The sequence below is a fragment of the Scardinius erythrophthalmus genome, assembly GCF_964197995.2.
Source record: "Scardinius erythrophthalmus genome assembly, chromosome: 6".
Classification (NCBI taxonomy): domain Eukaryota; kingdom Metazoa; phylum Chordata; class Actinopteri; order Cypriniformes; family Leuciscidae; genus Scardinius; species Scardinius erythrophthalmus.
This window is the reverse complement of record NC_138226.1, coordinates 27,823,875-27,850,218: the sequence shown is the minus strand read 5'-3', so window position 1 is coordinate 27,850,218 and position 26,344 is coordinate 27,823,875. Positions and strand designations below refer to the sequence as shown.

General features: G+C 37.0%; 1 protein-coding gene across 1 annotated transcript in view; it reads right to left on the bottom strand.

Moving 5' to 3' along the window:
• The window catches only part of cckbrb (cholecystokinin B receptor b), a 48,342-nt gene that overhangs the window by 21,600 nt on the left and 398 nt on the right, over positions 1–26,344 (bottom strand). The gene's annotated exons all lie outside the window — the stretch shown is intronic.

The window sequence follows — 26,344 nt, the reverse complement described above, 5'->3', positions numbered from 1 at the left end:
TTTTTTTTTTTTTTTTTTTTTTTTTGCTCGAGAAGCCGTTTCACTCGGATATACAATCCCTTTCATGCTGACAAGTTTAGTGACACTAGTTCAAGGTCCATCAATGGTGGGGAAAAAGTTAATAAGCAGTAATCAGGAGTTTATTCAGGCAAAAGTTGTAGTTAATAGCAGTGTTGAATTTACACTGTACCAACACAGAGAGACATTCCAGCACCAGAGAAAAAATTAGGCTGGTAAAATAGTATGTCTATTTTCTGTTGCTGGATTTCGATGGTTGAGATGACTGCAGAGACGGATTCTATTTGTGAGATGGACATACTCCCATTATTTTCAGTTTGTCAGAGAAAAGGTAACAAGAACGTAATAGGCAAGTGCAATCTATGTGTGATACAGAGGGAAGTCTCTACATCGAGAAATAGCACAAGTAACTTGAAGAAACACCTGGACCGGTGACAAGCTAACGCTAAGCTAACCAAGAGAGCTGCAGGGTCGGAGAAGAGACAGAATGCCCAAAAAAATAAAGGTCCCACTTTATATTAAGTGGCTTTAAGTACTATGTACTTACATTGAAATTAATAATTTGATACAATGTACTTATTGTGTAACTACATGTTTTTACATAAAAAAATGCATGCAATAACAGCTGTAATTAATTTATGTAATTACATTTGTAATTACACAGTTGACCCTTCCCTTACACATTAACTCACCCTTAAACCTACCAAATCCACCACACCTGTCCCTAACCTTACCCGTATCACACCTCAATAGCAGCAAAAGTGTTTTACAATACAACATGAACACAATAAGTACATTGTACTTATTTTTTGATGTAAGTACATAGAACTTAACACCACTTAATATAAAGTGGGACCAAAATAAAAAAAAATAATTATGTTTCTCTTGGTCTGCCATGCTGCTTGAACCCCGAGATGTGAAGAGACTGGTGTCCACCCAATGCATGCCAGGTTTGTGCTGTGAACTTGAATAAGAGAAAAGAAGCAAAAAGAAAAAGAGCTTGTGCGTCCTGCCATGTCATTAGGCTATAGGTTGCATTATATTGGCCTCTAGTTCTATAGTGTTTGGTATCTCTACCATAATTTACCAGACTTTGATTGTGACAGTGATTGTAACTTATTCTATTGTGCCATGAGCCTTCAGTGTGCCTATTACATTGTTGTTAGTAGGCTTGGGGGCCTACACCACATCACCCTCTACTTGATGTATTAATGAGCAGCAATAAAATACATTTTATTATGTGTGGAGGCAGTCGTCCGTGAGGGGCTGCCGTCTTTACTTTCGTTTTATATTTGTTTATTTATTTTATTAAAAATCTTTAAATGTTTGCCGGTTCCCACCCCATCTTCTTTCTTCCTCATACTGAAATCGTTACACTATAGTACTATATAATGTATTAGATTTTGGAAGTAAATTTCCCAACTCTGGTTAATAGTTAGTTAATAGTGAGAATTGGACCATAATCTAAAGTGTGACCACAAGCTCTAATGGCATCCCGGATCGAGTAGGATTATATGTTTGTTCGGAGCATTTGACTGCAATTTGTTTTGTTAAAAAAAAGGCACATTGTAATGGAGAGTTCACAAAGAAACTTTTGTTGAAAGTTGAAGCAGACAACTGTATTGGATCTGACAGCAGCTATAGCAAACAGTTTGATGCTTTGTCTGTAAATGAATACTCATCGATTTTTACACGTGCAATAACGAGAGGGCATTGATACTTTTCCCTATGTAATGACATTAGCCAATCTTAACAGTAGACGTTTACTGACATGACAAGCCTTAAAGGAGCCGCCCCTTAAAACGGATAATTTCAGACAGAGGGTCAGAATGAGGGTTGAAAATAATAATTTTTCCACATTTATGACTTTTTGTGTGTGTGTGTGTGTGTGTGTGTGTGTGTGTGTGTGTGTGTGTGTGTGTGTGTGTGTGTGTGTGTGTGTGTGTGTGTGTGTGTGTGTGTGTGTGTGTGTGTGTGTGTGTGTGTGCGTGCACAAATACATGTCACAAGCCATTTAAGACTTAATTTGCTCTTGCTGTAGTGATATTTGACATAGAAAAGCTCCACAAGCCTTACAAAAACAGAACTGAATACTAAGCCTTAATTTTTGGGCCTAACTATCAGACATTGACAAGAAGCCATTTTTTTGGCAAAGTTCTATGTATTACAGCTGTTTTCCATTACTGCATCTGCAGAGAGCAGTCAATGTGAGCCAGCATGAGCAGGGAGGCTTATGGGATGTGAACAGTCATATCCTGTTTGTGGCTTAGTCAGGCTAAAGCAATCAATTGAGGCCACCTTTGAATACAGTGCAGGGTTCTGCGTGTGCTCCATTACTGATAGCCTGTAGCCTCTAGTCTTAAAGGATTAGATCCGCCAAAATGCTGCTGACATCCTCAGGACTTTGATCTCATGTGACTGGCTCCACTAAAATCGATATAATCTCTCACTTTTCCGTTGTGGCAAAGAATGCTTCCGCGTTTATCAAGTACTCTCTGCATGGCACTACTTTCTGTGGGAAGATTTAGCCTAACTATGTGGGAGAAGCGTGAACTAAACTGTTTTCTGTGAATTCTGTCATAGTCGTGCGCTTCACCGGCCTTGGGATTGACCTGATTTAGGGTTAAAGGCAGGGACACACCAAACCAACGCTAAAGAACTAGCGCTGATGAAAGCCGACTGTGTTGTCGCCTCATGTCACCTGCGTCAGGAAAAAAAAAGCTGTGCTTGAACACACTGAATGGACTGCAGGCGACTGTCAACTAGCATTTATGCGTTATGCACCACTTTGTAAGGAGATATTTGTATAAAAAGGGAAACCAACACAGTAGGCTGCAGATACACAAACCATAACAAAGCACCACGTGCTTACCGTTTTGAATATAAATCATGCTGATCACTTTCTTTATTCCATTCGGCTCATGTTACTATGAAAATATTCCTCCAGGAACACTCAGGTAAGATGACGTAAAATAAAAACAGTGGTGTCTTGGCTTCTTTGCAAGCTGTTTTGCTATTATTCTCATGCACTGACTCGTTCGGTAAACTGAACAGCCAATCAGAGTTCTCTCTCTCACCGACACCAATTCTACATGTTGAATCGGCCCCCCAAAAAAACAGAAGCCGTCCAACAAGAGTCGGTCGATGTTCAAAAATAGTCCGACACTGCCAGACGGACGATCGTCGGCTTGTTGTGTCCCTGGCTTTAAAACAGCATGTGTCATCCTTGCTGGTTGGATTAATTTACTATTTTGATCTCTATGATATAATCTATTATATTATGCTTCATATTCCTTTGTACAAGCTTACAAGTCACAAGTCATTGAAAACCCAACTGGAGCCCTTCTTTTCATAATTACGAGTATTTATGAAACTGACAACAGTTCTCTTGTGAAAAAGTACACTTCAGCATAATTTTTTCAATATATACTTTCACTGTGTGAAACTGTCTCTGTCTATGTATAGTTGTTTGTCCACATGCATAAATATCTAGACAGGAGTATAATGGCGAGCAATTGTGTGTTCCTCCCTGCTCTCGCTTCATTACGTTAAATACGTGTTAAATACATGTTTTTCTGATGTTTTTGGTCCTATTGGCTTTCCATACATAAGAGTCTAGTGGCTCGGATTACGGGTTTGCAATAAGAATCTAGTGGCTCAGATCTCGCATTTGCCGAGGCAGCGCGTAGATTATGGGTCTCCATATCTGCAATAAGAATCTAATGGCTCAGATTGCGCGTTTGCAGAGGCAGCGCGTGGATTTTGGGTCTGCACATCTCTGCAATAAGAATCTAGTGGCTCATCTCGCATTTGAACGTGTAGATAATGGGTCCGCAATGTATATGCAGGGAACTGAGCACATGGGAATTCCCTTTCTCTCTTTCTCTTATGATTGTGTGCAAACTAGTGTTTGCACACTATTATTTAGGCTATGGTTCTTTTTTCAGAATATGCAGCCCGTTATTCAGACCATGTATTCAATTGTCTGCTTGTTTCTGGCTGCATTTAATTTTGACGAAATCAAATGTTAAATTCTCTTCTGATTTGAAGTCTATATTAATACACTATATTCAGCATTTCACCTAAACTGTTTCTACTTGTCTGGTTGATATTTGGCTGCATTTAATTTTTGAGAAAATTAAATATGTACTCATCTTATCTTTGAGGAGTTAGATGTCTGTATCAATATACTATTGAGCTTTTTCATCCAGACTGAAATTTGGCTGCATTTAATTTTTGAGAAAATTAAATATGTACTCATCTTATCTTTGAGGACTTAGATGTCTGTATTGTTATACTATTCAGCTTTTTATCCAGACCGTGTTTACTTTTCTGGTTGATATTTGGCTGTATTTTATTTTTGAAAAAATGAAATATATACTCATCTGATCTTTGAGGAGTCATTTAATTCTGAGGAAATACATGGGTAATTCCTGGGGGGAAATGGATAACACATTATATGGTGCCCATCTCCCTTCAGTGCCCTCCAGTGAGTTCTAGTCTCAGTGACGATCCTCCGAGGAGTGTCGTAAAGCAGTCAGTTTGTTTTTTCCCCGCCGTTTCGCCGCTTCAGGGCGCCGAGGTGCCTGTACTTCCCAGCGATCCTCCGAGGAGGGTCGTAGAACAGTCAGTTTGGTTTTTCCATGCCGGTTCACGGTAACAGGGCACCAAAGTCGTCTTGGGATAAGACAGATCTGAGGACAGTTGTTATCTCGAAGAAGGCTTCGACTAAGAAGAAGTCCTGACGCTGAGGCCGTCAGACTTCTGAGGGCAGTTCCCTCCGGGGAGAAATGGTTTCCATCTTATCAAAATACAGTGCCCGTTTCTCTTCAGCGCCCTCTGGGAAGCGACTCTTTGAGGAGTGTTGCAGCGCTGACAGTTCGGTTGTTCCCTGTCGGTTCGCCGCTTCAGGGCACCACGGTGTCAGCATTCCCGAACAATCCTCTGAGGAGGGTCGTAGAACAGTCAGTTCAGTTGTTCCCTGCCGGTTCGCCGTTACAGGGCACCGAAGTGGCTGTTCGACCAATACCAGAGGCCAGTCTCTAGAGTCTGGTCCCCCTGGTAGATTTTCTGGCAGCGTGGAAGCTACTGCCAAATATACTATTTCAGTGGGTCCTGCTTACTATAGAAAAGGGTTCAGAATTCAGCGGTTCTCATCCGCCCAGATTTCTAGGGGTCCTCCCTAGGGTGGTGGACCCCGAGCAGGCTCTGACTATGGAGCAAGAAGTACAGACTCTCCTGCAAAAAAAAAGGGTTCCTCCTCCCAGCAGGGAGTCAGGGGTCTACAGCCGTTACTTCATTGTTCCAAAGAAGGATGGAGGCTTACATTCAAACAGATTGTCTCACAGATTTAGTCTGAGGACTGGTTTGTCACTATAGATTTCAAGGACGCATCCTTCCATGTAGCCATCCATCCTCCTCATCACAGGAAGTCCCAGAGGTTCGCTTTCGGGGGCGAAGTGTACCAATATCGGGTTCTTTCCTTCGGCCTAGGTTTATCATAGCTCAATCCGAGCAGGTGGCGGTTCGGCATCGAGGGATCATGAGTGGTAGCCCGGCGCATGGTCTATCGGCGCAAGGTAGGACCATCCACTTTCTTGGCACATAAATCGGCTAGAAATGATGGCGGTGTTTCGAGCTCTCAGACACTTCCTCCCAGACCTGAGGGGCCATCATGTGCTTGTCTGCATGGACAACACATCGGTGGTCTCTTACATCACCATCAGGGGGGTCTGAGGTCACGTCACTTATGAAAACTGACTCACCAGATCCTCCTGTGGGCTCAAGGGAATTTGCTCTCTTTTTTAGGCATTTACATCCCAGTTTTTAAATCATTTTCATACAGTAAATCAGGGAGAAGACATCATGTCGAGGCAGGGTCCAATGCCCGGGGAATGGAGACTCCACCCTGAGGCAGTGGAGCTCCTATTAAAAACTTTGGTGCAGACGTGGCCGAGTACGCATTTCCCTCTTTCTCTCTATTCCCGGGAGTTCTGGCGAGAATTCGTTGGGATGGGGCCCGTCTTCTGTTAATAGCCCTGTTTTGGCAGGCCCGAGTATGGTTTTCGGACCTAGAGTCTCTCCTCGTCTGCTCTTTCCGATTCCGCTCAGGGGGGACTTTTTCTCTCAGGCGAGCAGGTGGATCCTTCAGTGAGCGGGTTGAGCTCACTTTGAGTTGGAAACTTTGGGCTTGACCTATGAGGGGGCCCAGCTCATAAGTTCAGGTTTATCAATTGAGAGTGTTGAGACCATCCTCCACTTCATAGCTCCCTCCACGAGGAAACTCTACAACTTGAAGTGGATATTTTTCACTTCCTGGTGCAGAGAGCACTAGCCAGACCCAGTTATCTGCCCAGTGGTTGCAGTGCAGGAGTTCCTGCAGGAGCGTTTCTCCGCAGGTCTATCCCCCTCCACACTAAAGGTGTACATGGTGGCCTTAACTGCTTACCACGTCCCTTTAAGTTGAGGGAACTTAAGTCTCGTGGCACTGTGACCAAGAGACTAGGAGTATGGCTGCTTCTAAAACATTATCGTCAGGAGTTCCCTCCAATATGTTTGTGATGTAGCAGGATGTTGCCTTGCCGCACACATTAGTGAGGTTTTTGACCTTGACCTCGGCTCCACTCCAGGGGACTATATTCTCAAAAGGCGAAGCACTGCTACTTCTGCGGAGTGATTTACTCCAACTCTGAGCGAACTCTCTGCTCCTCACCACGGGGCATCTCAGGTGCTGCGAGCAAATCACTCCGCCCAAGTAGCAATGCTTCACCTTCTGAGAATAAAGTTACCAGTATGTATACGGTTAGAAGATGACTGTGTCTCATGTGACCTTGTTATTTGTACACAGTGTGACTATACAAATCACAACATGTAAATAGGAAAATGTTGGCGTTATTTTGTCTTATTGGGAGCAGTATGCTAGCTGGAGCCGTTTACCTCCAGTCTTTGTACTAAGCTAGGCTAGCAGTGTGTGCGTCAGACAGAGTTACGGCACACACGGAGATGAAAAGGGTATGTATGGACTTATCTAACTCTGGGGGATATGGTGAATAAGCTAAAGTCCCTAAAAGTCTGCGTGTTCCTTTAAAGTACAAGTGCACATTCAGTGCAATTAAGCACACTTCTTTTTTCAAAAGGGATGTTAAGATAACTTAGATGGACCGCCCACAAAGACCAGACAAACAGGCTGAGACAAAGTAGAAACATATAAAAGAAATCGCTGGTGAGTGCTATCAAAACTTAGTTAGGAGAAAAGAATTATGAGGCAATAAGTTAGATTACAGAGAATGAAACGATTGATCTCCTTTCACAAATGAAATGTTACAAAGGGACCTTCTAATCCAATTCAACTACCTCTGTGCTCTTCTCCCTGTGGATAAATGTCTTCTTCGGCATATTTCACCACGTAATCTTGGCGTTTGTGACAGATGTTTGCTTTAAGATGATATCTCAACACGTCCTTTCTCACACAAACCTGCACTGTCAACTTTCGCAAGTCACATCGCTATTCAAACCATCCAAGACAGTACGGTGTGTCCAAACACTGTTTTGGCGTTTGTGACAGATGTTTGCTTTAGGATGATATCTCAACACATCCTTTCTCGCACAAACCTGCACTGTCAACTTTTGCAAGTCACATCGCTATTCAAACCATCCAAGACAGTATGGTGTGTTCAAACACTGTTGGTCATTGATCATTTATTTAACCCTCTGAGGCTAGAAGACTTGTAGATCTTTAAAAACATGTCTAACCATTCAGGGAGTGGTATTACTTTCAAACCACCATATGTGATGGCCTTTTATTTATTGGGTATTTCAATGTGAATTTTCATTCAGCTCTATGAATAAATAAAAACCATGCAACATGGATATTTTAATGACATAATATTCAAGGCTTTTTTTTACTTCAATGCTTATATTTGTAGAAATAGGGACAAATGGTGATATAAAATACCCACAATATGGACATCTAGAATATTTTCTATTTAAAGAGAGATCATAATTTATTATGTTATTTTATTATGTTATTTTTATTTTATTTTAAGGTTCCTAATTTTGTTTTGGAGGTCTCCTACAATAGATTTATGTGAATCCAGGGTCAAAAACATTTTATTTTTTTCATAATTTACATTGCAGAATCACCTCTTTTCCTCACATTTTCTGACAGTTCGATAAAGGATTCAGTCTCTCTAAACCCCTCCTGTTCAAGAGCCTACTCTGCTCTGATTGGTCAGATGGCCCAGTCTCTTGTGATTGATCTACCACTTACTGCGTGTGTCGGAAAAGAAATAGTAACGATGGCATCATAACTGCAAAGTGCAACCCTAATTGCATAGTGTCCTCTACAGTAGACAGACTCTCTCAAAATAAATAATTTAATAATAATTGTAATAATAATAAAAAAGGTTGAAAGTAGACATTTTTGTGATGCGATCATTTATGCATCAGAGGGTTAATGATCCATTCTCATCTGTACTATGCTGTTGTATGCCTTTGGGGTGTTTACACTGTGAACCCAAAAAAACAAAACTTATAGCGTGATGTATACCACACTTAAAATTATCTAAAATCTGTATGCAAGATATACAGATCGTTAAATCAGATTTATATTGTTTAAAAGTGAACTGAATATTTGTTCTTAGATGGGATAAACTGCAGCTCATGTGATTAAATGCCTTGGCTCTGTGTCCTGTAAACAAAACATTACTATGATTTCTCATCATCCCTCATCCATTTCCATCTTCCAACACAGCGCCTCTAGAGCCGCATAGCTACCATTTCAGCTGTTGAACTTCCCCTTTCCAAAACCCTTCATCAACCCTGCATTTCATCAATGCTTTTGGCCTCATAATCAATTCATGGGGAGATTGAACTGGGTTATGAATACAGGTATGGCAAGCCGTTTTAACATTTAATCCTTAAAACCTTCTAGTATCTATTTTCATGCTACTAGTAATTATTATTATTATTTTATTTTTTTTATACTAGTATCTATTCCATTAATTACTAGAACTAATTCAGCAACTAGTGCTTATTTTTTAGGTACTTGTGCCTATTTGTTAGATACTAGTGCTTATTCTTTAGGTACTAGTACCTTTTTTAATGATACTAGTACTTATTCCAAGTGTCTAGTATTTAATTATACCTAACTTGTTAAGAAAAAAATAGAACTAGTGTTTATTTTTGTAACATTTTAAATCAAAGATATCCTTACCTTAATAGAGCTGGTAAGTCCCGCCCCTTCCGCTAACCCCACTGGACCTCTAGGTTGAAAAATCGTCAATGCAAGTGAATGGGAGAAAATAATTATTTTCTGGTCCCGTTTTAATTGTGCCATGGAATGTGAACATATGTTGTCTGTGAATTTTTTATATAACTTTTCGTGTAAAGAATGCTACAATTTAGCGGGTAGAAGTTTGATACGGTTAGACTTTGTGTGAGAGCACTTTGTGGACTACAACTCTTCGCTGCTTTCGACGCGTTTGAAACGTCACCACCACTCGCACACGGACACTAGCTCACGGATCCCGCTAAACATGGCTGTGTCTTTGGTGCACTTCACCGCCTTCTTTCAGGGAGAGGACAAAATCGTTGAGGTTGGGGAAAACCACGGGTAAGTCAACTTTATGGGGTGACGTCACATAGGCGACATGTAGTCTTTCTCGTTATGTCTTTTCCACAACTGCTAGCCGAAGAATCATACCATATACTGTCAAACTCGTAACATGAAAAATTATATAAAAAATTCACAGACAACATATGTTCACATTCATGGCACAATTCAAACGAATAGAAAATAATTATTTTCTCCCATTCACTTGCATTGACGATTTTTCAACCTAGAGGTCCACTTGGGGTTTTACGGATGGGCGGGACTTACCAGCTCTATAGATACTAGTACTATTTTAATAATCAGTATGCAAATAATATGTTGAATATTAATATATACTAGTACTATTTAAATAATCAGTATGCAAATAATATGTTGAATATTAATGAGCCCACAACATATCAAAGAGAGATGACACAGAAAACAGACTGAATTGCACAAGGCAGTTTTTATAATAACAATATAATAATAGCCTACCTTTTTAATGGTATTAGAGTAAAAAAAATAAATAAAATAATAATAATAATAATAATATTAATAGGCATATGTAATATACTACATATATGCTCTTGTTTTGACATGAGTCTCATTCTCAAACACAGAATAATATTCCGAATTTTTGATTGTAAGGAATTATGAATGCTCTCCAAAAATCCCAATCTCTGGGTATTGTGGTTATTTGGCTGGTGGGTATGAACTGGTTTTTGGATCTACTTAACTGTTGTTTGAATTTTATTATTGGCAGTTAAGTCTTTATTATAGCCTACTGTACATTCAAAACAATAAATGTCATATTAAACATATATCTTTCCTTGTGTTCATGCTAATCAATTAGCTAGATAAACCAGCAAAGACAGTTGCTTATGTAAAATCTATCTTCTATAGCCTTCTATAGCCAATACCTACTGTTGTTTTGTATGTTGTCACTGTCCCTTACCATTGTTGTTTGTTGTTGTTCATTGTAAAGCGTCCTTGAGCCCTGGAAAGGTGCTATATAAATAAAACATTATTATTATTATTATTATTTATATTAATATTATTAGTAGTAGTATATGAACTCTGATTGGATGGTTGAGTATACTCATGTTTTTGTAATGATCTGTTAAAAGAAGATATCTCTTAATATTTTCTTACTAGTTCCTTATGAGGTTGAAGATATCTGCAAATGTACTTTTTTAATTGTAACTAGTGACATTTATTATCTTACCAGTCACAACTGTTGTTTTTACTCGTCTTGTTATGACTAGTCAGAACGGCCACTGTAGTATGGCAAGCCGTATTAACATTTAATCCTTAAAACCTTCTAGTATCTATTTTCATGCTACTAGTATTTATTTTTTATATACTACTATCTATTCCATTAAGTACTAGTGCTTATTCTTTAGGTACTAGTGCATATTTTTTAGGTACTAGTACCATTAAATGTAAAACTAACTAGTACCATTAAATGTAAAAATAATTATCAATTAAAAATCTTACTAGTAACATTTGGAATAATTACTAGTATCTAGTATCTATTGAATAAGTAATAGTAGATAATTAATAAGTGCTAGTATATTATTGATTAAGTAATAGTAGCTAATGAATAAGTACTATTATCTATTTAATAAGTACTAGTATCTAATGACTAAGTACTAGTATTGAACAAGTACTAGTATCTAGTAATAGGTATGAGTATATAAAAAATAAGTACCCAATGAATAACTACTAGTATCTAATAAATACGTACTACTCACAATTGGAATAGTCAATGGCAAAAATGTAAAATGTGTTACTAGTAACAAAAGAATAGTTACTAGTCACTGTTAAAATAAGTACTAGTATCTAATGAATAAGATCTAGTATCTATTTAATAGGTAATAGTATCTAATAAATAAGTACTAGTATCTAATAATAAGGACTAGTTACTAATGAATAAGTACTAGTATCTAATAAATAAGTACTAGTACCTATTTAATAGGCACTAGAATCTAATTAATAAGTACTAGTGTCTATTTAATAGGTACTAGTTTAATGAATGAGTACCAGTCTCTAAAAAAAAACTAGTATCTAATGAATAACTACTAGTATATTTTAAAAAGGTACTAGTATCTAAAGAATAGGCACTAGTAGCCTACCTAAAGAATAAGCACGAGTACTTAATGGAATAGATACTAGTATTTAAAGAATAAGTACTAGTAGCCTGAAAATAGATACTAGTAGGTTTTAAGGATTAAATGTTAAAACGGCTTGCCATAATATGGGTCTCAAACCAGAGAAGGATGAATAATTTATAAAATACAATCAAGGGGAATCAAGATATCATGAAAGTTGGTTGTGTGAATTATGAATCTGAGGCTAAATGTGAGTGCATAAATATTTTACACTTGCATAAATTTTTTTCCTCACTCGCCAGCTGCATTTTACATGCTCCAAGTCATTGTTATATAGGACCACTTCTATGACTAACTTGAGGGGAATAACTAACTTGGTATTTTTCTTAAAGTGTAATTGTTGTCATGAACTATTTCTATTTTTTGACTTGAATAAAATCAATTCATTCTAAATGTGTTACATTTTTCAGTTGACAGTCACAGTGTAGATCAACTGCTTTACAGTTTTTTTCAGTCGCTAACAAGCGTTTGTCCAATCAGTTGTCACATTTTCAAAACTCTAAACACAATTAGCACAGCATCAGCCTTTTGTGGCCATACCATTCACACATTTCTTGTCGTTTTCACACAATATGCAGTCAGTGAACACATTTCCACAATGCTTACATTTTCTTAACAGACAAGCTATACCTCCCAACAAAATGATGGATTGTTTTTGTAGTATTTACAAATGTTAACACACAACATCCCACAATAGCAAAAACAATATTCCAAACCTTAGATACAGTATGGACTGCATTTATTTATTTACCATTTACATGAAACTTTTACCATTTTTGTAAATTTCATGATTTTAGCAAAATGTGATTTTGATTGCTAGCAAAATGTGTTGCTTTTGAACAATGTCATGAAGAAACAAGCTTTTCTTCCTGGAGTAATGATGCTGAAAATTCAGCTTTTCATCACATGAATAAATTTTACACAATTTATTACATGACATACATATTTTTAAACAGAAATCAGTTATTTCAAATTGTACTACTGTAATATTTCACAATATGAAAGTTTATAAAAACCTCTGCTTCTGCAATGATATCAGTTCAAAAACAATATATCAGTGAGAAAGTCAAGGAGCTACAACAATATGTCCAGGTATAGTGTATATTCAATTCAATGTCCAGTTCTATAAGCTTTGCACTTTGCAAGTAGGTAACCTACACAGCAATAGGTTACAGTACAGTATGGTATACAGTAAATGACATGATTTACATAAACTTTGTTTTGAGAGTTATGGAATTGGAGGCCAACAGGCCCCTCATGAATTCATATACATAGATGAGGCAGGATTCAATCTGGCCAAAAGGCATCAACCTGGACAAAATGTAATGTGGAGGTGGAAGGTTTATGGCCATCAGCCACATGACCAGATGTCCCTCCTTGAAGCCATGGATGCTGGCTCCAAGGGTGGATCCGACATACCAAGCAGTTTTATCCCAGGTGCATCGCCTTGGATGATATCAGATGTGATCTTGATGAAAACATGTGGCCTAACCCTGAAGATCGCAGAGATTAGATACAGTAATTTTATGGGTTTTTTTGCTGTTGTTTTTTTGTTCAGAATGCTCTTGTGTGTTTCATGGAAATTTTGTTCACTGTAAGCAATACTGTAAAACTTTTTCTGTTCTATCAAACCGTGTTTCTACTGTACCTCCTGTAGTAAACAGTAAAGGTATAAAAACTGATTTGCTTTTTACTGGAATGATTATGAATGTGAACAGTACTGTACATGTGGACAGTTCCCAACCAAGAATTTAGTGTAAAATGGTGGATTGCACGTTTTGCATGCAAATACCTGTAAAACTGAAACATAAAAGTCTATGCAGTTTTAGTAATGTCAACAATAGCCAGGATTTTGAAACCTGGTGTACTTTGATTGAGTGCATGTACCTTGTGAAGTGAAAACAAGTGTTATTCTTTGACAGAATAATCTTATTTTGAGTCAGATTTCCAGTGTTTTGGTAAAGTTAGTGTGTGCGCAGAGAAACATGTTTTCTGTTTTGAAATGAAGAGTTAGTATATATTTAACAAAATGTGTTTTTGAGAAGACAATTAACCATTTGGCCAATTGTGTTTTGTAGGTGTGAGTCTGTGTTAAGAGTTTAGAAAAAGTATCTTAAGTATGGGTAAGCGCTTGTTAGCGATTGAAAAAAACTGTAAGTGGCATGTCTCTATGCCTTCTGATATGTGTTTATATTCTAGATTTTCAGTTGTATTCATTGTGATGTTTTTAGTGAGTTTATTTTTGCAATTTTTTTATTATTATGTTTAATGCTCTCATCCTAACTGGTCAACCTTTTTTTGAGCCACAGCAATATATTAAAATATAGAGATTTAAAATATAAATTATAAAATCCAAGAATAATATATTGACCCTTTAAATAGTGTCTTATTTTTGTTGAAGTGCCCCAATTATGCTATTTTAAATGTTCCTAATTTCCTTAATGTTCCTGTTTTGATGTCTCCATGTTTGAGTATATTAAAGGTCAAAAAACACTTAAATTTTCTCATAATATAGATTGCACATCACCTAATTTCTCAAAGAGCCTAAAACCACTTATTCGAAACCACATATGACACTCTTTTTTAACTAAAAATAGAAAACAACGCGTTTTAGGAGCTTGAATACGCTGACTTTTTCAAAAGTTTGTGAAAACAATACCGTTATCATCATGTTTAAACGGTGACATCATGCGCATGTGTGTATTATGTGTTCAATATATAGATGCATAGTGTTTCTTTACAAAGTGACATCGCCAATTACTGGCCTGGTATGAATAACTCAGCGTTTTTAGGCGTTTTCGCGCATCCGTGTGAACAGGGATCATTTTTGACAATGACAATTTTTAGTTTTTAGTACAGGGTTGTTATGTAAACGTGACCTCAGTCTCTCTAAACCCCTCCTTTCCAAAAGCCTACTCTGATTGGTCAGATGGCCCCATCTGTAGTGATTGGTCTGCTGCTTAAAGCGCATGTAGGAAACGAAACCAAAGTCGTTTAGGCCTCGGCTACAACTCCAGTGTTTGAGGGCGAGTCAAAGTAGATGTTGTTTGTGAGGACCCAATGAAGACCACAAAGTGGTCCAATTAATGTGTGCTTTAATCTTTGAAACTTTGCAGGCCTTTTACATTCATAAACAGCTATAGTACACACTATATGAAAGACAATATTAGAAAAAGCATTACAGGGCACTATAATTAGATATCTAATCATGGATTTTGGTAGAAAGCACAACGGTCAGAGAAAGTCAAGTGGTTATCAGTCCTTTTGTGCTGCAGTCAATATTCCCAAAGCAGAGAAGTAATCCATGCTATTTCCTGCTTGTAATTGGTGTCCACAGTGAGGCCAAGTGCCTGTCCGTAATTTAAATAATCATCTGTTTGCTAATTAAAATGCAGGACAAAACACAGGATAAACAACAGATTGTTTTGAGTGTGACCAACTGCATTTGCCAAAAGTATACATCAAAGAACACTACACTGCATACTCTATCCCATAATGCAGTGTGCATGGCTTGGCCTTCTTTTTCAAGTGAACCGTTTCTTTTCTTAACCCATTTATTTTGACTCATTTTTTGATCCGACTGTCAAAAGAAAAACAAGAAAAAAAAGCCTATTGTTCACTTGCTATTTTTGAAGATCTCGTTTAAGTGTTGCTGTGGTGTACAGAGTCCTTGAGCTGTGTCCTAGGAGAAATTAATGGATGTGGCTCATTTCTGCAAGCCGATGGCCTTCAGTGATCCCTCAGTTTGCTCCTCTCCATCTGGATCATTCTGTAAACTGTTGTATAGTACTTCTGTATTTACCAGAATAGGCCATTCAAGGACCTGAGAGACATTCTGTTAGCAAAACACAACAGAAACTAATAGTATTCACCACTGCATCATGATACCAGCTGCTAACAGTCTGTGGAGAATCAGGGAGCCTTGCAAGTGTTACCTGTAAAAGTGTCAGAGGATAAGATTGCATGTTGCTGAGTAGAAGAGCCCACACAAGTTTACAACTCAACAGTCTCAACAGTCTGAAGTGTCAGGTGAAGTCGTTATAGATGGCAACACTTTTATTTACATTCAAAGGTTATTAGCAACAGACATACAAAAGGTAAGTTTGTTTATCCAATTAACTTTAAACCTTTGGGCAAGTGAAATCAGTGCAGTGTAAGAATTTAGCAGGTATTTGGGAGGAAATGCCACTGAGCCTGAAAAAATTCCATCGGAAATTTTAATGTGGAAGAAGAAAAAAAAGAAAGAAAGAAAAAACCTGTAGTGATTTCCTCAATTTTAACTTTCATGTTATAATTCATTATATTCTATTTAAGTGTTATTTTTGTATTATTTTAATGTTAGTATGGTATTTATTAATAGTTTGAATTAACTTTTTTTTTTCAGTTTTAATTTTTATTTTGTCTTAACTTATTTTAGCTTTAACTTCATTTCAGTTTTAGTAATTTTAATACTTTCTTAATTTCTAATTTTTGTTTACTTTTTGTTAGTTCACATTTTTCATCCAATATTTCTATTTTCTATTTTCTATTTTTCTATTCTGTTAGACATCAACTTTCTTAGTATTCCTCAATCAATTCATTATAAACAATATAACAAGAAAAAAATATATAAAAGAATGAATGTTTTCCCATTCATTTTTTGTACAAATTGTATAGGGTTGCTAACGACCCGAATATGTGACATTGTATTTTTTTCTGCACAACAGTAATTTAATCTTTGATGACTGAATAAGTGCAATTCACCTTTATTCCACAGGGTGACATTGTCTGATACACAATGATGAAGTGACGTTTCACTTATAGTTACCGCAGGCAGAAAACAAAAGAATAGGAAGTATCATCAGCAAAACTTGAAATGACTGAACGCAATCAAATGTTAGTGTCACTGTCACTTGATGGTGGATCTGGTGAAGAAGCTGTCAGCGATCAAAATATTGATTTTGAAGATAATGTTTTTGAGATCATGAATATAAGCCAGATGCTGAATGTACTGGGAAATGAGCTCTGATGAGGACAGTGATGATGGTTTAAAACATTTGCTCAAACTGAACTCTTCCAAACTCCAAAAGGTAACAAAATATGCTTTATTGTTCTGTAATTGTTACTCTAATATCAGGAGAGTTTTATATTATTGCGATAGGTAGAGATCCATCCGTGTTAGATATAGATCCGGGTCGCTAAAGATCCAAAAATGTAATAATGATTGGCGAAACATTTATGCATTTAAGGATTAAAAAATCAATGGCATGCTGTATGTTATTATGTGGTTAGAAGAATCCCATAATAAAGGTAAAAAAGCTCATGTTAGTCAATTTCAGGAATAAGGAAAGCATGTCCCTTTAAAAACAATTAATAATTTCTAAATTAGTAATTTCTCACTATAAATTACATCAAAAGTAGAAAACATTAGTCTTCTTTTTTTATTTTTTATTTACACTCAGTGACCACCAAACGCAACTTTTAGATGCCATCTATTTTTAGCTTAACTGTCACAGAATGGAAAGCACAGGATTGTGGGATATCATAGGCGGCAAAGGAATTCAAAATTTTATCAGATGAAGATATCTCAGGAGACGGGATGTGAAGCTAACATTGGATTTGGGCATTCTCCGAAGGCAGCATTTTTTAGCTTTTGGATGCAGCCACAGACTCTTTCCAAAAACAAATATGTAAGGAAAATAAGTAAGTAATGCAGTGTGGACACAAAATTATAATAAATTTGCTCTTAAATGACCGGGTAGCGAATGTTCTTGAGTTATTTGCTTTTACATGACGCCAGAAACATAGGTAATGCCATCATTTTGATTCGGATCACTGTCTGATGTGCTGAAGACAACCAAACAGAATATTTGTCAATTAAGACCATTATAGGCTACCCTTTTGGCACATCGTACACTGCAATAATACAATCACAATTTCTTTCTTTTTTTTTCAGTGAACAATGTGAAAAATTTATTCTGATTTGCTGTCTGCTGAATCACTGTAGCTGTATGAAGCCATATAGCATCCAAGATGTAACCAAGATATATCCATAGATGTATAACCCACTATGAAGAGAAGTGTAACAGACAGGCAGTAAAGCAGTAAATTATCTCATGATTGGATCCTAAATATGTAAATATGCGTGAATCATCATCACGTCAAGAACTGTCAAGGAAGTTTATTAATCGCATAAAACGTTTCTATATTAAGCAAAAGCATGACGTTCTGCTAACCTTTGTGTCCTTTTAAATTACCCGGACGGAGCTTCATCTCTGGAATCTAAATGTTAAGGGCTCATGACTGATGACCTCATCCTGAGAAGACTCAACAGGGGTCTTAACTGAGATCAGAGGTTGCATTGCTTTAAGCCAAATGACTTATACTACCTGCCTTGTCAAGTTAACACAGCACATGTTTAAACATATACTATAGTGCTTCCCAACTGGTGGGTCGCAGGTAGTGTTAATTTCGACATCAGACGACGCTGACTTCACTAAAGGGGGGGTGAAATGCTCATTTTCACTCAATCTCCTGTTAATCTTGAGTACCTATAGAGTAGTATTGCATCCTTCATATCTCCAAAAAGTCTTTAGTTTTATTATATTTATAAAAGAAAGATAGGCTGTACCGAGTCTTTCCGGAAAAAAACGAGCGGCTGGAGGCGGGCCGTGTGGGCGGAGCTAAAGCTGTGCTAACGCGCCGAGCTAACAACACACAGAGACATTTGAAGCAGTTTTACTCACCGCCCGGTTCCAACCACGACCGCAAACCTTTATCATTGTGACTGCTCGATCCTTAAGCATTAGACGATCTGCAAATCCGTCGATCTGGGCTTTGTTTATAAAACAATCATCGTCGAAATGCAGGGAACAAACAGTCTTGCACAAAAACAAACATTCTCTGAAAAAACAAACTCCATCCACTGGTTGGGTTCTTTGGGAATCTGTGTAGGGTTGTCTTGCCCTGGCAACCAAAAACCCACTTCTTTGGTGACATTGACTTCCCTAAAGCCGAGCATAGCGCTATGATGGGCGTACTGCTTTCGCTCTCTTGCTCTGGTCTACGAGTGCGCGCGCGCCCGCTCTATTCATGGAGAAGTGCCCTTAAGACCCATATAAGGAAATTCCGCTACATCTGACGTCACACATGCCCATACTCGAAAAAAACTTTCCGAAACTTGTGACAAACCGGAAGGAGCATTTTTGAAACAGAAATACTCCTTCAAACGTACAATTTAATTTTTGAAACTTTGTCCATGTTTAGCATGGGAATCCAACTCTTTAACAGTGTAAAAACTCAGTATGCATGAAATAGCATTTCACCCCCCCTTTAAGCACTAACTGTGACTACAGTATATCAACATGCAAAATTGTTGACGGGAAAAGAATGAAGAATGAAGAATGAAAATGTATTTTAAAAATTTTAAAAACTTTACCAAAATCTGTCTATATTAAGCAGAAAAAAATGTATACTGTTTTAACAAGCCTCTATGAGCTTTCGTGCTTGGGGTTGCCAGTTGAGTTTCAATACCCCAATCATCCCCCCCTTTTTTTTAATAGAAAAATTGACCATTTAGACTTATTGGAATTACTATTAGGAATTTCACTATTTCAGCTCTTGAGAGAAACTTTTGAAGTAGAGAGTGTTCATTTATACAATAATATTATAAATCAGGGGACTAGATGAGTAAATGCGTCAAATGAACCATGCGAGTTTGACATTCTCTTGATTTGTGCTTAAAGGGGAATTCAATTCAATTCAATTCAGTTCATTTATAAAGCACATACATCTACAAGTGATCTGGATGGGTTGTGAGTAAAAAGTCGGAAAGGTATTTAGGTGCTAGATTGTTGAGAGCTTTATAAACAAATAATAGAATTTTAAAATCAATTCGGTATCGGACTGGCAGCCAGTACAGAGATCTTAAAATGTGTGTGATATGATGTAATTTGTGGCTCCCCATGAGCAGACGGGCAGCTGCATTCTGGACCATTTGGAGACGAGAGATGGATGAGAGTAGTAACCCGACATACAATGTATTACAGTAATCAAGTCATTTTGAAATAAAATTGTGAATAACAGTTTCAAAGCTATCCCTACTTAAAAAAGATTTGACTTTGACTAACAGGTGAAAATGGTAAAAGCTAGCACTAACTACGGCATTAATTTGTTTGTCTAATTTAAGACTACTATCTTGGTAAAATCCTATATCTTTAACGTCAGATGTAAGGTACGGCGTGAGGCAGCCTAAATCGATAGAGTTTTCATCAGAGTGCTCTTTAGGCCCAAACTGGATAATTTGGGTTTTATCATCATTCAGTAGCATAAAATTGTTAGTGAGCCATAATTTGAGATTTTGAAGACAGGCTTCCAATCTCTTATATGCAGAATTATCTTTATGTTCTATAGATATTTATTACACGGCTCTGTGGAATACTAGATTCTGATTGGTCAATCGCGCCATCCAGCGGAATGTTAACATAGGCTCATCCAGGTTACTGAAGTCAGCAACGTTATACGCTTGCTAGGAACAGTTTTTCTTCGTGGAAGTTTTGCGTTTGGTGAGCTAATAAAAACTAAAAACTCAGTCAAATCAATATTTTGTGCACAGTTATTTAACTATGTCATTGTGGACTCGCTCTCTCTTGTTTCATACAAACGCAGCTGCTGCCATTTTGCGACTATTGTTTTGTACACTGTAATAGATTACAAGATAACAAACCAGTACAATTTTAAAACAGTTTGATCTCAAATAAATATCAGTTATCCCCATAATTATTTATGTGGCGAAATGCAGTGTTACGCCCGTTTCACACATACTCCGTTTGCAGTGCGTATGCGGTGCATATTTTTTTCCGTACCCATGTTAACAGGTTAGAGCTTTCACACTGCACACGGATGCAGTCCGGCGATCCGTTCCAGTTGCGGTGCGTATACAGCAGTGCAGAGATCGTTTCCGCACCGAGTCTATTTTTGCTGTGCTGCACGCGCTGAATTAAAGTGACAGCGCATGTTTCGTGGTCAAAATGAACACCGATTGAACTGAAAATGTAGCAATTTCACCATAAATGCGATTAATTAAATAAAATGTAGTAATTTCAACATAAATGTATTTAAATACTTTTTTTTTTTTCACTTTAAGACCGGGGTAAAGCAAGGAAAGCTACAATTTACCTCAACAAGGTGACATAATGAACAACACTTGTCTCATTCGTGGAGGTGGGAAAACAAGTTATTTGTGATATGCAAGATTTATTGTAAAATGAAAAAGAAAAGGCATGAGAGTCGGCTGTTTTGTCAATTTTAAGTTTTAATTTAAAATGTTTGCGATTTAATATAAGTAGGCTACATGGTTAAATATTTGCCCACTTGCTTAAGCAACTTAATATAAGTAGAAGTAATGCATTGAATAATAGGCTGACGTTGTTTAAATTGTGTTTAAACGTGCATACGTCTGTTAAAGAGTGTATGCGTACAAAGAGAATCGCAATGCTGAGACGTTAAGACCGCGGGTAAATCAAGGGAAAATACCATTTACTTCAACAAGACAACATAATGAACAACACTCGTCTCATTCGTGGAGGTGGAAAAACAAGTTCTTTGTGACATGCAAGATTTATTGTATAAAGATTTAAATTATGCAAAAGAAAGGCAAGGGTATGAGTCTGCTTTTTTTGTCAATTTTAAGTTTTAATTTAAAATGTAGGCTATGCGATTTTAATATAAGTAGCCTACATGGTAAAATATTTTTACCACTTGCTTGAGCAAATTAATATATAATTATAGAAGTAATGCATTAAATAATATGTTGTTTAAATTGTGTTTAAACGTGAATACGTCTATTAAACAGTGTATATGTGTACAAAGAGAATCGCAATGCTGACAAAATTTTTTTTTTAAATAAAAGTTGCTGTTAACTTCTGTATTTGAAATACAAATAGTGAGTATGTATTTGTGGTATAGCCTACAACAGCGGATCAGTTATGCACTGCAAACGCAGCATATGTGAAAGCACTATTGCGCGTGCTGCTCCTGCACTGCATACGCACTGCAACACGCACCGCATATGCACTGCACACGGAGTATGTGTGAAACGGGCGTAATAAGTCGTATGACTGTACCATATCCCTTAAATGTCAGTCTAGTTTGAACTTGCCTCGCTAGCAACTGCTCTCTCCGTGGAAGCTTTGTGTTTTAAGACTGTATAAAACATTTTGACTTCGATCAATATTTTCGTGTCTATTTATTTTCTTATGTGGCAAGTAGCCGTGTAATAAGCTGGATAATGTACATCCAGATGGTTGTTATCTCAGAATAAACCCCTTCAGGGTGATTCAAGACCCTCATCACCCTGTCTGTGATTATTCTGAGATATGTATCTCCTTATGATATGTAGCTCCTTATCTCCTTATGTAGAGTTTGGTGTCGTCCGCATAGCAATAGTACGACACACCAAATCTAATTATAATTGATCCCAAAGGAAGCATGTATAATGAAAATAATAGGGGTGCCAGATTTGATCCCTGGGGTAGCCTACACCACAGATGAGGTAAGCCACAGAGGATGAATGAAATCCTAAACTAACAGAGAAACTTCCATTAGACAGGGAAGACTGGAACCATTTGAGTACCATACCTGTGATACCAATAGAACGTTCCAGATAAGATAAAGGAATACTGTGATCTATGAAGTGAAAGCACAATAGATGACAAAAATCATGCTCAGTACAATGTTGAGCAAAATAATTGAGATAATCAGTTTAACCATTACACACCATGACTAAGTTTTCACTGACTAAAACTAGACTTAAAGGTTGTATCAGTGATTTCAGCCCCCCCAAAAAAATGATCACATTCATCTAATCTTTCCTAACGATCCGCTAGCTGCCCGCCCCATAAGCATGCCGTCAAAAAAACGTGTCTCTGTAGGCAGCCTAGGCTCTGAGATCAGCGAGCCCGATCTCACGGGAAAACGTACAAATTCTACGAGGTGGCTTATTCGTACGAATTCATACGACCTGACTCGTACGAATTAGTACGTTTTTTGCAAAATCGTACACATTTTACGAATTGGCCAATTCGTATGAATTCATACGAATGACCTACCCCTGACCCCGCCCCTAAACCTACCCATCACGTGGGTTTAGACAAATCGTACAAATTCGTACGAGTGAGGTCGTACGAATTAGTACGAATTAGCCAAATTTTTATCATTCGTACGAATTCGTACGAATTGGTCGTGAGATAGCGTTGGATCTGCACACAAAAACTACTGGTTTCACCAACCACTCAAAACCAAAATCACTGATACAACCTTTAAATTCCCAGACTTTTAACCCACACACACCTCACAGACAAGGCTTAAGCCTAGTCCCAGACTAAAATGCATGTATGTGCTGTTTTAACTGAAAGCAACTTGCACTTTTTAAAAATTATGTTAAAAAAATATAAAAAAGTATTTAAATGTCCTAATTAAACCAAGGCCTAATCTTGGCTTAGTCTAAGCCTTGTCTGTGAAACCAGGATTTAGTCTAATAAGACTTGACTAAATAAACAAATAACCAGGATTGGTTGACTAAAATATATATATATATAAAAAAAAAAAAACACTAAAAAGGGCATTTGACACAGGACTAAGACTAAAACAATTTAAATAATAATAAAAAATAATAAAAACAAATAGCTGACATCAGTCGCAGGTTTGTTCTGATGGGGGTCAGCAGAGAAAAATATGCTAAAGGAGAAAATGCTCCATTTAGATGGAAGTCGACAATATTGCATTGCCAAGTAAAGAGATTAACTAAGATTAAAAAATAATAATAATCACTGAGATGATGCCAAAGTAAGCATGTGCATGCCATATAGACTCATCATGAAGAAGAATGAATGTGTAGTGTATGCTAACAGTCCAAAATCAGTGGATTTGAAGAGGCTGTTGGAGCACTATGTGATGGAGATAATGACAGACGTCTGTTTGATGATCAGGGTTTATTATGGATCCAACGACAGAGAGCCCAGCGGCCTCTGCTGATGGAGGAAATGGACAGCGAATATGTGAATTGTCGAGAAGTCTCTGATTAGGCTCCTCAGTGGCAATGGACTAAATTTAGCCTGGACCCCGGAGGTATGCTAAGCGCTTACTCCAAACCACCCACAGAGAAAGAGACATTGCTTGTTTTCGCTGTAGAATGTGAACATATGTAGTGTGTGCCTTAAAGAGCTGTTTCGACATCAACTGACCCTTTAAAATGATGTTCATTGGTGTAACTTAATAAAGGCAGGTTCAATAAGTCTTTAAATAGCCTAGTATTTTTGAGAAAAAAAAAAAAGTATATGAAATTATAATTAAAAGCAGTTCATTTAGATGTTGAAATAATCACATGAAGTGTTTAAAGAATTTTTATATTGCGGTGAACAACAACTTGTTTTTGTTACCAGTATGATTCATTATTTATTTTTGAGTCACATCTAATGTTGTTTTGTTTTCTTCTGCTTATATGTTATTTTAACTTTGTGCAATTTGTCTAGAAGTGATTCATTTAATATTCAGTTTTCAAATTTTAGAAATCACAACCATGAAGTTTACAATCCTGTTAAAGCGCACAACAGCCTGAAGCCTTGGGGACACTGTTTTTATGGCTTCATATGTTGCAAATGGCAGTTGGAGCCTGTCATGTAATGTCCATCACTAATCTAATATAAGGAAAATGTAACTTCTGCTTTCTTCCAGTAAAGCACCCTTTAATGCTTTAAATACTCCTTTAATGCTTTGGGATATATTGTATACTTTGATAGTTCACTGTTTTATGTTTTAACATTAACATTTAAGGTGATGTTTTTATATAAGTCTGTAGAATTACTACTACTGTACATTTTGCTTCTTCATGTCATAAAACATCTCTCGCGTCATAATGCCCAGAGGATGAACATCCAATGAACGCAGTGAAGTCTTCTGAATTATTCACATGCTTTGACTGTGATTCTAATATCAGTGGAAATGCTGCAAACTCTATTTCCTGAATAGGCACCGCTGGCGTCATTTAGATCTGTGAAATTTAATGAACTTGTTCAATCCAAATTTTTCCCATCAACATGAGCACATGTGTTATACTTCTTGGGTAGCTTAATGAAACAATAGCATGCCTTTACCAGCAGCTAGTAAAAGTGTTTCATTGCTAAATTTTACAAGTGCCAAACTAGTAAAAAAATGCTTGTTTGTTTAAAAATACCCAAAATAATGTTGCAAATAAACTAACTTTCTTTCTGTCTTTCTTTATTTGATGATAAAAAAATAAAAAAATAAATGCATGCTTCATTTTACTTTAACTTTGTTTTATTTAATGCAGTTTGAAATCTAAATAATCAGATCTCTATAATCAATTTAATGGGGGGGGGGATTATTATTATTTTTTTTTTTTTTGAAATGTTGCTCTGTGTTTCTCAACTGGTCATCACTGTGTGACCACTGATGTATTTACATGTGTAATCATGATTTACTATATGAAACAGGGCATATTCAGACTTTTTAAATATTATATATCCCAAATATGGCACTAGGACACATGTAGCACAACCGAGATTGTAATTAAAAGAAAAAAACTCATGTGACTATTTACAACAGCCATGTAAAAATTTTCACATGAAAATCAATGCTTTGATTACAGTTCACACTAATGCACTAACAAGTCTTCTAGGTTACTAACAAGGTTATTCACTCATATGTAAATGTTGATCACAGGTGGGTTTAATTAAATAGCTAAACTAAATCAGGTTTCCACATACTTCATTATCCTTTTGTTATATCATCTCCCATTGACTTAAAGGCACCAGAAACCATAGGATTATAAAACAGTATAATTCAGATGTCGCACTGACATCTGAATTCCCACTCTGCAGTGACAAATCAAGCTGTACCGATGCTGCCAGAAACAGTTTACAGTTTTCCAAGATATAAGAAGTATTGACCTATCCCCATACACCTTACAGTGATAATCCTTTAGTAATGTGATATACACCATTTGATATAGTACACCAATTTGATATACACCAGTGCTGAATGATTACCATATTAATGCCATATTCTAGTTATATACCATGATACAGGACATAAACATCCTGGAGTCATCATGAAGAAGAATGAATGTGCAGTGTATGTTAAAAGTCCAAAATCGGTATTTGAAGAGGCTGTTGGAGCACTATGATGGCAACAATGATAGCCGTGTTTGATGATAAGGGCTTTTTCTTGATACAAGAACAGAGATCCCAGCAGCCTCTGATGGAGGAAATGGGTAGCAAATATGTGTATTATCTACATGTAGCCTAGAAGTCTCTGATTAGGCTCCTTGCAAGCTTACGCTCTAGCTAACTAACTTTTGTGGTTAGCTGCTGAATTTTTTTATTTTATTCTGTTTTGTTTATTGTATGTGTGTGGGCTATAATCTTTAACGCCCCAACCACTTCACGCTTTTTAGGGGGGTTCTCCAACCTCTTCATAATGTCATGGTCAAGATAAGCTTTTGGTACGTCTTTGTTAGAGTGAACGAGAACGAGTGGCTTTGAATGAACGATCTGAAACGGCTGTC